The sequence below is a fragment of the Dendrobates tinctorius genome, unplaced genomic scaffold (genome assembly GCF_039654945.1).
Source record: "Dendrobates tinctorius isolate UK_male_01 unplaced genomic scaffold, ASM3965494v1 ptg000046l, whole genome shotgun sequence".
In the NCBI taxonomy this organism is placed as follows: domain Eukaryota; kingdom Metazoa; phylum Chordata; class Amphibia; order Anura; family Dendrobatidae; genus Dendrobates; species Dendrobates tinctorius.
Genome location: NW_027361714.1, coordinates 86,429,726 through 86,444,145, shown reverse-complemented (window position 1 = coordinate 86,444,145; position 14,420 = coordinate 86,429,726). Strand labels below are relative to the sequence as shown.

The window sequence follows — 14,420 nt, the reverse complement described above, 5'->3', positions numbered from 1 at the left end:
GGAACTTTGGTCAAGTATGCAATATGCATACTCCCAAGCAGAACCCATCTGGTGCGTGCAGCCTCGCTCAATACAATTGTACCCACTTGTTGGCCACGTTCACTAGGCACTAGGTGGGGTACAGCTGCATTCAATACACTGGACTGGACAACCCCTTCAAGATTCCTCAACTGTGGCATCTACGCGGATGCCAGTTCTCCTCTTTTACTGTATCGAGCGTTGGCCGATGCCTAGTGACTATTCAGTAGCCCTTTTTTACTCCTGGGATTTGTTGCTCTGGCCAGTCCAGAAGCTTTGGTGTTAAATCCCTGTTAGTTTGTCTTTCTTTCTGCTGTCAGCCTTGGGTGGGGCTGTTCGCTGTTTAAACCTCTGAGAATAAGTTACCACTGAAAGTTATAACATAACTAGATCTAGTGTTGTGTTATCACAGATCCTGTGTCTTAGGCCATGTTCACACATTTAGTATTTGGTCAGCATTTTACATCAGTATTTTTAAGCCAAAACCAGGAGTGGGTGATAAATACAGAAGAGGTGACGTGTTTCTATTATACTTTTCCTCTGATTTTTCCATTCGTGGCTTTGGTTTAGAAATACTGATGTAAGATACTGACCAAATATTGAAAGGGTGATCATTGCCTTAAGAGGATCTTCCTAATTTTGACTTTGGCTTATTTACTAGCATTTCTCTTGCCTGACAATTTTGTACCAACACCTTTACCTCCTGGTTCTGACCCGGCTACCTGATTATTCCTCTTGCCATTGAACAGCAGCTGACTCCATAGCTCCAGCATAGGTCAGGGTCCCTGTGAAAGTCCGTTAAAGGGAATCTGTCACCCCCTGGACAAATTTGATTGATTACCTGTATGTCTCATAGCTGTGGTCTAGATTTTGAGAAATGTAGTTTTAATGATTTATGTTAATGATTTCTTCCACAGATAAGGAAGGTTTTTGGATAAGAATGCTATTCTTGTCCTGATGAAGAGGTCTGTAGCACTTCAAAATGTGTTGACTAAATAAAGAAAAGCAGCATGTACTTTCTGTCTAGATTTGGATTTATTATATGGGCTACCAGCAGCCAGATTATAAGCAAACCCTCCTTATCTGTATTTTTCCGATCTGATGACCTGTTGGACCTGCAGCAGCTGGATGCATAAGTGATTGAAATACTGTGTATATACAACTAAACCAGGTTAGTATAACCTTATTTAAACACCCACATTGCCCTTGGATAAAACCCTATTGTGCTGTCTTTCTCCTCCAAGTTTTATTCAATGATTTCTTCCAGGCTCTGGGGCATGTGTTGCCTGTAAGAAATCCCTGCCTCCTGACTTCACTATAATACTACCTCTCTCCCATGCATGTCACACTGACCTGTGACGTGCAGTTGCAGCATCGTAATCCCGCCTATTGCACGGTTATTGGTGCCTTATCCGCTCTTCTATGGGCAATGTCTTCATCCTGCTTCTTCTCAGGCGTCTCCGAGTCTCTGCTGCTGTGCAGAAAAATTATTTTAGTGTTGTAACAGACAACAAAATATTCCCCATAGATGATTCAATATACAAAAAAATATATATAAGGAGAAAAAAAAATTCTCTATAAATAAAATATTGAAATTATAAAAAAATGATAAAAACATGACAAATAATGATGCAATAGTATTCAAACAATGTTTGCTATTGGATGGTATTGAATTTATATATGTTTGCGGAGCTATACAAATGGTATGGGTAATCGTCATTTGTTGAAAATGTTCAACACAGGTGAATTAATCAGAATTGTGAGGCCAACCAATCACTAAGATTGTGAGGTGAATAGGGTTGATATAAATGATGGCATGTATTGGTCAGTCTGTATGAGCCTGATGAAGGAGCTGGACCAGCTCTGTAACGTGTAGCGCAATAAATGTTAAAGTTTTAAACATTAGAATCGTTTCCTTGGATCCTTGGCAGTGCTTCTGGAAACCCAATTTTTGTTTCCCTTATCTGAATTCCTATCACGGTTCCACCCCTCAGTGTGTCTGGGATGCAGTTACTGAAATATAAAATTCACCGCACACTCTGTCCATATGGTGTTGCAAAAAAATAACAATTTTATTACACTCGGTAACAACAACAAAATAATTGTCAAAAAGAAAAAAAAAGATTTTGAGCGACTATACTCAGGGACGTTTTGACGTATCTAAGGTCTTATTCATTACATCGCTGCGTAGTCCATAGGGATAGGACAATATAGTGATATGCTGTGGAGCTTAAGATGATTTGTAAAGCAGCACTCCCACGCTCTGCCTGCTGATTATGCTTAGAGAGATGTGCACCGCTGCGCTCCCATGAATGGCCCCCTGCTGCTCTCTGTTCGCTGCTGAATCTGAATTCCTGTCACGATTCCACCCCTCAGTGTGTCTGGGATACAGTTACTGACAGCTTGGCCGTCCAATCAGGTACAGGGGTGTGCTGAGCTGTGAGTGTGCTGATTGACAGGTCAACTATCCAATCTGGTATAAGGATGTGCAGAAGTCGTCAGTACTTGATTGACAGCTTGGCCATTCAATCTGGTACAGCGGCGTGATGAATTGTCAATGTGTTGATTGACAGCTCAACTATCCAATCTGAGACTGTGAGTCGTCGGCTGTTTCCATGTGTTCATGATTCCAGTTAATTGCCATGCTTCTTAACTGACCTGTGTCTCCCTGAACTCTGCCAGATGTACATTCAGCCTATGAGGTTTGTGCTTTCCTGTACCTTGAATTCTGTTTGCTTGATCTGTTGCCTGACCTTAGACTTCCTTCCGCCTTTTTAACCCCTTCAGCTCTGATCTGTTATCCTCCCGGTACTCTGACCTCTGAATGTTAAATGACTACGCTTTTGTCTCTTCCCTCTATTTATGACGTACCCTCCTGGCTTCTGACTTTGACCACTCTGACTCACGGCTTGGCCGTGAAAAGTGATTAGCGTCACAATTCCAAACTGGATCTCTCGTGGAGGTTCAGAGGGCATTGCTGTGGCCATGGAGGATTAATCTGTAATTACCAGGGTTGTGCTCATTGCTGCACAACAGATCCAGTTGAGTAGAACCCACTTACCTCTACTCTGAATTATTTGTCGATCTGCTCAAGGAGCACTTTCCATCTGTTATTTCTGCAGATTAGTGGTATGGAATACATATTACAAATCCACAGGTCATTATAATTTGGCACGTTTGAGCTCATTTTAGGAAACCTGTCATTGACAAGATGAATGTGGGTTGCCCTCGCATACTCAGGGCAGTGGGGTACTCGGTACCGGGCCGGTGTCAAGGCGGGAATGTGTCACAGCAGCGGTGACCCGGTCCGTGGCCCTGGGCGCCCAATATCAATGGCGGTGATGTTAATGGTGTTAAAGTTTATTAGAATAGTTCGTGACGCCACCCGTGGTGTTTGGCAAGTAAGATGTTGAGCCAACGCTGCATGCAGATCCGCTGGGACTGATGGTATGGTGCAGCCAAGATGGTGTAGCTCCCCACAGGTGGAGCTGTAGGCCCAGGGCAGTGTAGGTGCAATGGATGAGGAGAGGCGCCAAATGGTATGGAGGCTGGTACCCAGGAGTAGTGGTGCGGGAATAACTGGAGGACACCAGAGTATGCGGTTCCAAAGCTTTACTCACTGTTTGCAGTTCACTCAACTGCCTGCCTCCGTACCATGTTCTCCAGGTCAGGGCTCCAGCCAACCTCCAGGCAGGATAGGATTCTCCCTTCCACACTCCGCCAACATGTACCTTGCTGAACGACGCCTCCAATGCGCCTTTAGGTGCGAAGCACTCCAGTACTTAGTTACCCTGGAATGCCTCTCTCTAGGTGCTCCCAGTCTTTACTTGTATGACAGACAGCTGTAGCCTGCTTCGGGGACTCCTCACTGCATCCCGGCTCTCTATTCAGTTGCTGTTGTGTCCCAAGTCTATGATGGGAGCAAGGCGTTAGCGGCTCACTATTCCTCCAGGGTCTGTTGCCGGACATAAAGATCCAATCAACCTCAGGGACCAGGCCCCGGCCTTTGCGCTCTCTGGACTGGAAGGGTTCTCTATCTTTCTTCAACCAGCTTCCCACCGTCCTTCTATTCTCCTTCGTTCCGATCTGTTCTATCTCTCTTATGGAATCTGTAGTCTCCAGTCTACGTCTCTTTCTCCTTCTCTTCCTTCCCTAGGGAGCTCGTTCCACTAAGACCAGTCCTCAGCCTCTCCTGACTGACTGCCTTCCTCTGCCTTGATCTCCTCTCAGGCTGACCTGCTGTCAACCTGCTCTCTCTCTCTCTCTCTCTCTCAGACCCTCGTCTGACTGACCTCCTTCTCTGGGACTCACCCCAGACTGACCAGAAATTCTACATCTTCCCTCTCTTTTATATCTAACTCCACCCGCCTCCCCAGCACCTCTCGTGTTACGAAGCCAGGGACCACAAAAGGCACCCTATGACCTTTCCAGCATAAAGCATGGATGGGTCCCTGCTGAACTATCCTGTGTGTGGGGTGCAGGTGTGGAGTGTGGTCAGGAGTTCCCACCTTACCTGGATGGTGGGGCACTACACCTTAGGAGAAGGTGCAGTACCTCTGTGGCGACGGAAGCCTCAGGGGCGCCACAAATGCCTATTTGTCTAGTTCTTCATACATTCCCAAGTAACAAGAACTGCACAATGCAGAGCTGTAAACATTTTTTAAAACATGTGTTAAAAGAACTAACAGGTGTGTTTATAGGGGTTGTCTTATAAAGACAATCCCTATTCATATGCCCTCTTAACTCCTTAAACTTAACTCCTTAAAGACCAGGGGTATTTCCATTTTTGTGTTTCTGTGTTTGCTCCCCTTCCCAGAGCCATAACTTTTTTGTTTTTAATTTCAGTATGGCCGTATGAGGGCTTATTTTTTGCAGGATGAGTTTTATTTATCAACAACACCATTTGTTTTACCATATTGGGTACTGGAAAACGGAAACAAAATTCTAAGTGAGATGAAATTACAAAAAAAGTGGAATTCCACAATTCTTATTTTTTCATTCATTATTCCTTTACCATGTTCACTAAATGATAAAACTGACCTGACATTATAACTCCCCAGGTCATTATGAGTTTGTAGATACCAAATCTGTTTAGGTTCTTTTTTATTTAACCCCTTACCTACAATTGACGTAATATTCCGTCCATGTGACCATGGACCTAATTACCATGGACGGAATATTACGTCATCGCGATCAGCGGCGCCCACGTGGTGAGCGCCGCTGATCGCGGCCGAGTGTCAGCTAATTATCATAGCTGACACCCGGCACAATGTGTCAGGGGCGGTCACGGACCGCCCCCGACACGTTAACCCCTTGCACACCGTGATCAAACACGATCGCGGTGTACCGGGGGTTAAAGGGCAGCATCGGCAGGGAGGGGGCTCCCTCCGTGCTTCCCTGAGCCCCCCACGGCAGCGCGATGTGCAGCGCTGCTGCGGGGACTCCTTTCCTGCAGGTCCCCGGATCCAATATGGCGACGGGGACCTCCGGGGGCCTGCAGGAAGCTGGCTTCCTCAGTGCCTGCAAAGCGCAGGCATGAGGAAGCCTGTGCAGTGCCTGTGACAGATCGCTGATCTGTCACAGTGATCTGTGATGTGACAGATCAGCGATCTGTCACAGGACAGTGATGTCCCCCATGGGACATTGTAATAAAGTAAAAAAAAATTAAAAAAAAGTGTAAAAATAATTAAAAAAAAATCGCCAAATAAATTAAAAAAAAAAAAAAAATATTCCCCAATAAATTCATTTTTTGGAAATAAAAAAAACAAAACAATAAAAGTACACATATTTGGTATCGCCGCGTCCGTAACGACCCGCCCTATGAAACTGTCCCAATAGTTAACCCCTTAAGCGAACCCCTTAAAAAATAAAAATAAAAAACGAAGCAAAAAATAATGATTTATTATCATACCGCCGAACAAAAAGTGCAATAACGCGCGATCAAAAAGACGCATATAAATATCCATGGTACGGCTGAAAACGTCATCTTGTCCCGCAAAAAATGAGCCACCATACAGCATCATCAGCGAAAAAATAAAAAAGTTATAGCTCGCAGAATAAAGTGATGCAAAAATAATTATTTTTTATATAAAATTGTTTTCATTGCATAAAAGCGCCAAAACATAAAAAAAGACCTAAATGAGGTATCGCTGTAACCGTACTGACCCGAAGAATAAAACCGCCTTATAAATTTTACCGCACCTTGAACGGCGTAAACGCACCACCCAAAAGAAATTCATGAAACGCTGGTTTTTGTAAATTCTGCGTCCCAAAAAACGAAATAAAAAGCGATCAAAAAATGTCACATGCCCGAACATGATACCAATAAAAGCGTCAACTCGTCCCGCAAAAAATAAGACCTCACATGACTCGGTGGGTCAAAATATGGAAAAATTATAGCTCTCAATATGTGGTGATGCAAAAACTATTTTTACAATAAAAAGCGTCTTTTAGCGTGCGACAGCTGTCAAACATAAAAACCGCCATAAATAGTAAATCAAACCCCCCGTTATCACCCCCTTAGTTAGGGAAAAATAATAAAATTAAAAAAATGTATTTATTTCCATTTTCCCATTAGGGTTAGGGCTACGGTTAGGGTTAGGGCTAGGGTTAGGTCTAGGGCTAGGGTTAGGGTTAGGGTTAGGGTTAGGGCTAGGGCTAGAATTTGGGGTTTCCACTATTTGCGCACATCAGGTGCTCTCCAAACGCAACATGGCATCTGATCTCAATTCCAGCCAATTCTGCGTTGAAAAAGTCAAATGGTGCTCCTTCCCTTCCAAGCCCTGCCATGCACCCAAACAGTGTTTTACCCCCTCATATGGGGTATCAGCCTAATCAGGACAATTTGCAAAACAACTTTTGGGGTCCTATTTCTCCTGTTGCCCTTAGGAAAATAAAAATTTTGGGGCAAAAATATCATTTTTGTGGAAAAATTTTTTTTTGTTATTTTCACGCCTGGGCGTTATAAACTTCTGTGAAGCACTTGGGGGTTCAAAGTTCTCACCACACATCTAGATAAGTTCCTTGGGGGGTCTAGTTTCCAAAATGGGGTCATTTGTGGGGGGTTTCCACTGTTTTGGTACATCGGGGCTTTCCAAACGCGACATGGTGTCTGATCTCAATTCCAGCCAAAAAAGTCAAATGGCGCTGCTTGCCTTCCGAGCTCTGCCATGTGCCCAAATAGTCATTTACACCCACATATGGGGTATCAGTGTACTCAGGACAAATTGCACAATAACTTTTAGGGTCCTGTTACCCTTGGGAAAATAAAAATTGGGGGTGAAAAGATCATTTTGTGGAAAAAATATGATTTTTTAATTGTACCGCTGTGCATTATAAACTTCTGTGAAGCCCTTGTGGGTTCAAAGTTCTCACCACATATCTAGATAAGTTCCTTAGGGGGTCTAGTTTCAAAAATGGGGTCACTTGTGGGGGGTTTCCACTGTTTAGGTACATCAGGGGCTCTCCAAACGCGACATGGCGTCCGATCAGAATTCCAGCCAATTTTGCATTGAAAAAGTCAAACCGGCGCTCCTTCCCTTCTGAGCTCTGCCATGCGCCGAAACAGTGGTTCCCCCCCACATATCAGGTATCAGCGTGCTCAGGACAAATTGCACAATAATTTTTGCAGTCCAATTTCTCCTGTTACACTTGGTAAAATAAAAAAAATTGAACCTGAAGTAATTTTTTTTGTGAAAAAAAGTTAAATGTTAATTTTTTTTAAATATTCAAAAAATTCCTGTGACGCACCTGAAGGGTTAATAAACTCCTTGAATGTGGTTTTAAGCACCTTAAGGGGTGCAGTTTTTAGAATGGTGTCACTTTTGGGTATTTTCTATCATATAGACCCCTCAAAGTGGCTTCAAATGTGATGTGGTCCGTAAAAATAAAATGGTGTTGCAAAAATGAGAGATCGCTGGTCAACTTTTAACCCTTATATCTTGCTAACAAATAAAAATTTTGATTCCAAAATTGTGCTGATGTAAAGTAAACATGTGGCAAATGTTACTTATTAGCTTTTTTGTGTGCCATATCTCTGTGATTTAAGGGCATAAAAATTCAAAGTTGGAAAATTGCGGAATTTTCAAAATTTTCGCCAAATTTCCGTTTTTCTCATAAATAAACGCAAGTTATATGAATGAAATTTTACCACTAACATGAAGTACAATATGTCACGAGAAAATAATGTCAGAATCACCGGGATCCACGGAAGCGTTTCAGAGTTATGACCTCATAAAGGGACACTGGTCAGAATTGTACAAATTGGCCCGGTAGTTAACGTGCAAACCACCCTTGGTAGTGAAGGGGTTAAGTCGTGGGGAAAAAAATTCCAAAGTTTGTAAAAAACAAAACAAAACAAAAAACCCTGCCATTTTCCGGGGCCTGGGTGAGGGCTTATCTTTTGCATGCCGAGCTGACATTTTTATTCATATCATTTTGGGGTAGACATGATGTTTTGATCGCCCTTTATTGCAATGTTGCAGAGACCAAAAAAATTTAATTCTGGAGTTTTGATTTTTTTTCTTGTTACGCTGCTTACCGATCAGATTAATTCTTTTTATATCTTGATTGATGGGGCGTTTCTGAACGTGGCAAAACCAAATGTGTAATTTTTAAATTATTTTATTTTGAATGGGGAAAAGGGGGGGGTTATTTGAAATGTTCTATTTTTTGAATATTTTGAAAAACTTTTTTTGTTTACTTGCTTCAATAGTCTCCATGGGAGACTAGAACCTACAATCTTCTGATCGCTTGTGTTACACACAGCAGGGCTGCAGCCTTGTTATTTGTAACAAAAATGCTCATCTGCTATGAGCGCCGACTACCATGCGGCGCTCATAGCAGTTCAGCAATGTCATGCCAACCCATCAGCGCTCCGCGATCATGTCACAGGTTTGCTGGTGGGTGGAGCTAAGACGTGCATCCAATTTGCGATAGTTAAATGCTGCGGTGAGAGCGACAGCAGCATTTACAGTTGTGGCCAAAAGTATTGACACCCCTGCAATTCTGTCAGATAATACTCAGTTTCTTCCTGAAAATGATTGCAAACACAAATTCTTTGGTATTATTATCTTCATTTAATTTGTCTTAAATGAAAAAAAACAAAAGAGAATGAAGCAAAAAGCAAAACATTGATCATTTCACACAAAACTCCAAAAATGGGCCAGACAAAAGTATTGGCACCCTCAGCCTAATACTTGGTTGCACAACCTTTAGCCAAAATAACCGCGAACAACCGCTTCCAGTAACCATCAATGAGTTTCTTACAATGCTCTGCTGGAATTTTAGACCATTCTTCTTTGGCAAACTGCTACAGGTCCCTGATATTTGAAGGGTGCCTTCTCCAAACTGCCATTTTTAGATCTCTCCACAGGTGTTCTATGGGATTCAGGTCTGGACTCATTGCTGGCCACCTTAGAAGTCTCCAGTGCTTTCTCTCAAACCATTTTCTAGTGCTTTTTGAAGCGTGTTTTGGGTCATTGTCCTGCTGGAAGACCCATGACCTCTGAGGGAGACCCAGCTTTCTCACACTGGGCCCTACATTATGCTGCAAAATTTGTTGGTAGTCTTCTGACATAATGCCATGCACACGGTCATGCAGTCCAGTGCCAGAGGCAGCAAAGCATCAGGGAACCTCCGCCATGTTTGACTGTAGAGACTGTGTTCTTTTCTTTGAATGCCTCTTTTTTTCGCCTGTAAACTCTATGTTGATGCCTTTGCCCAAAAAGCTCTACTTTTGTCTCATCTGACCAGAGAACATTCTTCCAAAACGTTTTAGGCTTTTTCAGGTAAGTTTTGGCAAACTCCAGCCTGGCTTGTTTATGTCTTGGGGTAAGAAGTGGGGTTTTCCTGGGTCTCCTACCATACAGTCCCTTTTCATTCAGACGCCGACGGATAGTACGGGTTCACACTGTTGTACCCTTGGACTGCAGGGCAGCTTGAACTTGTTTGGATGTTAGTCGAGGTTCTTTATCCAAAATCTGCACAATCTTGTGTTGAAATCTCTTGTCAATTTTTCTTTTCCGTCCACATCTAGGGAGGTTAGCTACAGTGCCATGGGCTTTAAACTTCTTGATGACACTGCGCACGGTAGACACAGGAACATTCAGGTCTTTGGAGATGGACTTGTAGCCTTGAGATTGCTCATGCTTCCTCACAATTTGGTTTCTCAAGTCCTCAGACTGTTCTTTGGTCTTCTTTCTTTTCTCTATGCTCAATGTGGTACACACAAGGACACAGGACAGAGGTTGAGTCAACTTTAATCCATGTCAACTGGCTGCAAGTGTTATTTAGTTATTGCCAACACCTGCTAGGTGCCACAGGTGCTGTTAATTACACAAATTAGAGAAGCATCACATGATTTTTCGAACAGTGCCAATACTTTTGTCCACCCTCTTTTTATGTTTGGTGTGGAATTATATCCAATTTGGCTTTAGGACAATTCTTTTTGTGTTTTTTCATTTAAGACAAATTAAATGAAGATAATAATACCAAAGAATTTGTGTTTGCAATCATTTTCAGGAAGAAACTGAGTATTATCTGACAGAATTGCAGGGGTGTCAATACTTTTTGCCACAACTGTAGCTAGTTAACAGCCACGGGTGGATCACAGTTCCACCCGCGGCTGTTAGGGGCATATGACAGCTGATCTGTGCTGGAAAAGGTGCGGGCTCAGTGCCGTAGAATGCACCAAAGAAGGAAAGGTGACCTATGATGGATATACATGTCATAGGTCATTAAAGGGTTAAGTTAGTATGTGGTTACTATATTGCACTAGTTCTCAAGTATCCCATATAGACGTATTTGAGAGTTCCTTAAAAAGAATATATTTTGTTTTGATTTTCTTTATTAGATATAAGTACTGTATCTACAAGAGAAAAGTATTTGTTTTTTTTTTCCTATGCAGTTAATTATTAGTTTTCAATCCTTGGGGGATTCCATATTGAAGATTCTGTTACTACATTATCTGTGTAGTCAATTCTGTAGTGTGTATGTACTTTATTGCAGCTACAATAAATGTCAAAATGTCAAGAAATCGCAGAAATCGCATCCTGGAGGCTATTAGACTGGGTTCTTGCGGGATGCTTTATTGTTAATTTAAGCTGTTTTCATTTGTTCGTAAAGAACAATTGATAACTAATAACTATTGATTTAGTGTAGCTAATTAAATCACAGTGAATCATTATTCACTCATAACTACGATAAAAGATGGCAGTTGGTGCTCATAAAGTTGAATGAAACTTGCAGTAGAATGTCAGTGTCTGCCTCTAGTTCCTCCTTTTAACACCTATCTTATACAAGATATGTTACAAAGTTGCTATGTGTACTATTGATTAATGAAATAAAAATTAAAATAACTGGTACTCTTTAACCACTTCATGATACACAGTACATGTATGGTGCAATTTGGAAGTGGGGTGTATGGAGTGGGCTAATGGGGTGAGCCGGCATCCTAACTAATTGGCTGCAGAGCCCTGTACTGGCAATCAGCCTTACCCACAGATGGGTCCGAGGAAGCGGGGAGCCGCTGTGCTTTCAGGAGCGGTGTCTGCTGGCCCTCTGACTGCTCTGGATGTATTCCTCCAGCGGGAGCAGAGAGGAGCTGCGGTCCAGGCGCCATCTTGCTAGGTGGAGGAGGCGGCTCAGAAATGCATAGAGGACGCAATTCATGATGCACTGGAGGAGGGAGAACAGCGTCTAGTCTTGGCGGGCGCTGGATCCACAGGGGGTAGGAATAATCTAATAATAGGAAAGGACACAGGGCAGCACTGCACAGAAGGGGTCCTAAAACAAAACACAAAGCAAATATCCTAAAAAAAAGTTTCTCACAGAAGGGGTCCTGCAGACATTATCCCCACTGGGCATCTTGTTGCACAAGATGGCAGATCACTGCAGGCAGACAGGAGAGAACTCCTTTCTCACTCACTGAGACAGATGAGCACCTTCCCCCACAATGGATGAGGTTCTTTTCACATTTCCCCTCAAAAGCAAACTTTAAAGCTTTAATAACAGAGGTTAAAGACACGTGCAGGTCTGAAATTGCTTGTCTGTGTCAAAACCTGCAGCTTTTGTCAGGCAGGATCGATTCATTGGAGGAGGATCACGGTCTCACCAGATCTCATATGGCGGAACTCCACCAGACATCTATTTTGCACCAGAAAACGAATAGAGACCTCCAGGTCCAACTAGAGGACTTAGACAATAGGGGAAGAAGATGTAACACGGTGAGAGGGTTCCCTGAATCTAATGACCAGGGAAATACTAAAAAGATCCTTCAGGATATCTTTAACTCCAACTTAGGAGATCCAACTTTGAGGCCCATTAAATTTGATTGAGCACATCGGGCCCTACAGCCCACAGGATCATTACCATATCCAAGAGATATCATCTGTTGCCTGCATGATTTTGAGACAAACGGAAAGAATTATGGCACAAAATCTTTGGCATTTCAGGTCCTTTCTTGACAGCCATAGGGGCACTTTACAGTTCCTCATTGGTTTCAATTAAACTTCCCTTCCAATCATCTCCCTCCTTCAAGATATCGAATGGCACTCGCCAGGGATGCCCCCTTTCCCCCCTACTTTATGTCTTATGCATAGAACCACTGGCGGCTATGATAAGACAAAATCCTAACATTTCAGGGATTGAGGATAGAAACAAAATGTTTAAGATTTCCTTATTTGCGGATGATGTCCTTCTAGCCCTAACCAAATTACATACTACACTGCCTAATCTCATGGAGGATTTAAAAAGGTATGGGAAATTATCTGTAAGCTGAACACTTCAAAAACAGAAGCCCTGCCATTCAATATCCCCCCTGAGGAATTAAACCATTTAAAATTAAACACTTTAAATTTAGATGGAAGACTGAGGGTATTAAATATATGGGAGTTAATCTGCCTTCTTCCTATGGTTACCTATATAACATCAATTTTTCAGCACTTCTAACTGATTTGAGAAGAACGTTGGATAAGTGGAAACCGCTCTTGCTCTCATTAATAGGACAAATTACTTCTATTAAAATGTCGCTCCTTCCTAAGTCACTCAACTTTTTTGAGACCTTACCAGTCAGGGTTCCCATGAAGGAACTTAATTCTCTCTAAGCAGCAGTGATGAAGTTCATTTGGAATGATAAGCGTCATCTGGTCTCCAAGCGTGTCCTATTCTCCCATAAATCACAAGGGGGCCTCTCAGTCCCTGACATTCTTAAATACTACTGGCCCACGCATTTACGAAGGATTCCCTCGTGGGTTTTGCTATGGGCATATGGCAAATGGATAGAGATAGAAAAGTTGTGGCTAGCCCCAATTCATTCAAATTCACTACTATGGTCAACTATAATTTTGGTCAACTATACCTCTAGAATGACAGTTCCTTTGCTGAGTCCCATGAGGATCACGAGGGAGATATGGATTTCATGCATGAAAAGGTTAAAGTTGGCCTCCCCTAATGCACCAATGATCTCATTTATATATCAGCCCTTGCTACCAAACAGTTTGGATCATGCAATGGTCCATCTGTGGACCTCTGCAGGTCTATTTTGATTTAGCAGATCTGGTAGACGTGGACACGCTGGAGCTTCTTACCTTTGATGCTGTCAAGTCCAAGTTTGCTATCTCTAATAAAGAGTTTTTCCAGTATTTTCAGATCTGGCACTTTCCTACCTCGCTTTATGGCATCTCAAAAGTTTCTTTACCAACTGAATTCGAGAGGCAGTAGCGTTGCTACCGTGGGGACAGAGGAGGCGGTGGCCCCGGGCCCCGCGCTCTAAGGGGGCGCACCCGGATTTACGCTGCTGTAAACTGTATCTGCAGCAGAGCAGGGAGAATCGATCATCTCCTTGCTCTGCCGCTATATTCTCTCCTCGGTCACAGGACCTGTGATGAGGTCACAGGAGGGAAGGAGTCGAGGTCACATGATCAGGGGCCTCAGTGTATGCACTATGCAGGACTCTGCTGTGCTGGTTGTCATGGTGCGCTGGATGAGGGGAAGTTTATGTGTGGGGTCAGGAGGGGTTTACAGGGTGCATGTAGCAGAGCCGTGTTTGTACAAGGTGTACGAAACTGAGCCATGTGGGTACGAGGTGTACGGAGCAGAGCCGTGTGTGTACGAGGTGTATGGAGCGGAGCCGTGTGTGTACGAGCAGCATGAGTATGTGGTGTATGGAGCCGTGTATGTGCGAGGTGTGTGGAGCCGCGTGTGTACGGAGCGGAGCTGTGTGTGTAAGAGGTGTGTGGATTGGAGCTGCGTGTGTACGAGGTGTATGGAGCCGCAGGTGTACGGAGCGGAGGCGCATGTGTACGAGGTGTATGGAGCTAAGCCGCATCTGTACAAGGTTTACGGAGTGGAGCCATGTGTATACAAGGTGTACAGATCGTGGCCGCCTGTGTACAAGGTGTACG

General features: G+C 43.3%; 1 long non-coding RNA gene across 1 annotated transcript; it reads right to left on the bottom strand.

Annotated features, from left to right (window-relative positions):
• Nucleotides 1–1,052: 1,052 nt before the first annotated feature.
• On the bottom strand, nucleotides 1,053–13,818 carry LOC141089642 (uncharacterized). Its single transcript, XR_012232360.1, has 3 exons — nucleotides 13,605–13,818; nucleotides 11,515–11,802; nucleotides 1,053–1,489 (listed from the first exon to the last, which is right to left on the bottom strand). It is a non-coding gene; the product is annotated as an uncharacterized lncRNA (long non-coding RNA).
• Between the last annotated feature and the right edge of the window lie 602 nt (nucleotides 13,819–14,420).